This window comes from Limulus polyphemus, unplaced genomic scaffold, assembly GCF_000517525.1.
Source record: "Limulus polyphemus unplaced genomic scaffold, Limulus_polyphemus-2.1.2 Scaffold98, whole genome shotgun sequence".
NCBI lineage: Eukaryota > Metazoa > Arthropoda > Merostomata > Xiphosura > Limulidae > Limulus > Limulus polyphemus.
Genome location: NW_013665708.1, coordinates 982,324 through 985,511, shown reverse-complemented (window position 1 = coordinate 985,511; position 3,188 = coordinate 982,324).

Genomic DNA, 3,188 nt, shown 5'->3' with positions numbered 1-3,188 from the left:
AGCAACATTTGAGAGGCTGATGGAAAGAGAACTGGAAGGCCTACAGTGGAGGATTGCCCTTGTGTACCTGGATGATGTCATTGTGTTTGCAGCAACATTTGATGAAGAAGTATCGACGTTCCGCTTTCTGGCCAGAACTACTCGTACTCCAGATTGTCATTAATGTAGTTAGCTCTTTTAAGTTGTAGTAGTAATACTACTAATAGTTTCTGAGCTTCAAGTAACTTTTTATGTTCAAGTTTTAAATAATATTTTAATTCATTAGGATTTATGCTTGCAGTATAGCACTATATCATTGACACAAATTTGTATTTTATATAATCATGTAGTATAGATCAGATATCTATTTTAGGAAACTTTATCTTCGTTTCGATACTGCTATTTAGAGAACGTAAATAAGATCAGGTTAACTATTTTACGTCATATAATAAAAACACGAATTCCCCTGGTGGGACAAAAGTAAGTCTAGGGATTTACAACGCCAAAATCCGGCATTCAATTATCAGCGGTGGACACAGCAAATAACCTATTGTGGCTTTGTTCTAAAAACAAAGAAAAAATACGAAAAATATAATTTACATTACCTTTCTTTTACTTATTGCTTACATTTTATATTTTCAAAATAAAATATTTATGTTTATTTTGGCCTTTGCAACATCTTCAGGAATAAATCAAATTGGTTCAATTTTAATCTTTACCAAGTGACTTAAGTGAGTTTATATATAATTTTCATTAATTTTTATAAAGGTTGTTTGTTTTTTTGGAATTTCGCGCAAAGCTACACGAGGGCTATCTGCGCTAGCCGTCCCTAATTTAGCAGTGTAAGACTAGAGGGAAGGCAGCTAGTCATCACCACCCACCGCCAACTCTTGGGCTACTCTTTTGACCGGGATTGACCGTCACATTATAACGCCCCCACGGGTGAAAGGAACGAGCATGTTTGGTGAGATGCGGATTCGAACCCGCGACCCTCAGATTGTGAGTCGAGCGCCTTATTCACCTAGCCATGCCGGGCAATTCTTATATAAAAGCAAATTTCACTTAAACTAAAGTTGACGTGGCAATAAAAACTCTTCCGCGAAGTGTGTAAGAATTATATGCTGATACTTAGTTAAATTATAAATATGAAAAGTGTTCATCTAAATGTATTTTTTATCGCTGTTTTTTTATATTCATAGCTAATTTATGTTGTTTGTAAATATTTTCTTTATAAATTCATTTTGTGACTCAAAGTTGTTGTTTAGCGTAAAGAGACTCAATGCACCATTTGAGCTCTCTCTCGACTACGGGGAACCAAACCCCGAATTTCAGGGTTGTAAGTCCCTAAATTTACCATTGACCTAAACTTCAAGTTGCATGAAACAATTGCCATTGAGGGTTTCTACTTTTATTGCACTCTGGATAAAAATATATTTTGTAGAAAGTAAGAATTACATCATTGACATACTGTATTACAGTGATGATCTGGCTGTTTTTGCTATTACAACAATTGGTTTAAATTGACTATCAACAGTAAATTGTAAGGTATGGCTGCGTATCGGGACATCCAAGGTTCAAAACCGCGATATGTCGCTAGCCGTCCCTAATTTAACAGTAATATACTAGAGGGAAGGCAGGTAGTGAACACCACCCACAACTAACTCTTGTGGCTATTCTTTTACCAACGAATATTGTGATTGACCGTCACTTACATCGACCACACGGCAGAATGAGCGAGAATGTTTGATGGGACGGGAATTCGAACCCGTGATTCGCAGATTGTACTAAATCAGTAAGTCTGTGTTGCATCATTATTTGTCAAACTATCTCTTTGGAAATGAATTACAAAAAGGAACGGACTGACCAAAAGGTAAAATGGTCAGTTACCTGCAAGCTAAGTGGTTATGGTCTTTTTTTTAATAGCCTTCTCAGGGGTTTTTTAGGTAGGAAACTATATTATTTTGAAAAACATTGTGTTTATAAAAAGGTTGTTTTAATGAATAAAATTTCAATATAAAAAATTGGGCTTGTGCACTCTCACCATTGTCTTAATCCTCTCATACATTGTGAATTGTCTAAGTGTACAAACTAAACTATGATGGTATGGTTTGTTATTATACACATAAACTGAACCATGTTTTGGCGCTTTCAATATAAGGAAACTGAAGTACGGTATTTTCTGCCTCCGTATTAAGAAGTTGAAGTATAATGACAAGTTTTGGTCTATCTTTATAAAGAAGTTTTCCTAAGATTGTTGTTGTTTGTTATTAAGCAAAAAGCTACACAAAGAGCTATCTGTGCTCTGCCCACCACGGGTATCGAAACCCAGCTTCTAGCGATATAAGTCCGCAGACTTACCGCTGTGCCACTAGGAGGGTGAGTTATCCTATGATGGTAATTTTATTGTGCCGTATGCAATACCTGAAGTATGATAATGTTTCCTGTCTGCATATTAAGGTACTTAAATACGATTTTTTGTTCACTCTTTGTAAGACAATTTAAGTATGCTGATATCTTTTTGTGTACTACATGCAATATTTGAAATATGATGTTTCCTGTCTCCATATAAAGGTACTGAGGTACGATTTTTTTTTCACTTTTTATATGACAACTTACATACGATGATACATTTTTTGTGTGCTCTAAAAATAACTATTTACACCTTGCGAAGGAATGATGTATAATAAACTTTATTTACTGAACGTCTTTGCTAGACAATCAAGTTACCATAGTGTCATGAAATAAAACTGTTTCGTTCAGATAGTATTGATTAATTTAGTTTTGTGAGTGAATGTTTTATTACTGTTTAGTGTTTGTTATGATAAGAATTAAAAGCAGATGATTGTAGGTAGTTTTGTTAATAATTCTTTGATGTTGAGAATATCGAACGTCACATGCAATATACTGACGTCGAGAATATAGAAGGTGGACAGACTATTAGGTAATAAAGATATAAATAGCGTGAGACGAGCGGGAAGCGAATAAAGTTGGCATAAAGTTAACTACTGTAGAAGTGATAAGTCGAACGTTTAGTATATCAAGAGTGAAACTAACAGTAGAAAAGAAGATAAGAAAAATAATTGTATTCCGTCAAAGCGTGGTTCTAAAGTAATTGAATCAACCTGAGTGCACTTTGACAAAAGGAGCAGAGCATCTTCAAAAGAAAGAAGAACAAACGATTACGGTAATTCACGCCACAATTGTAAGTG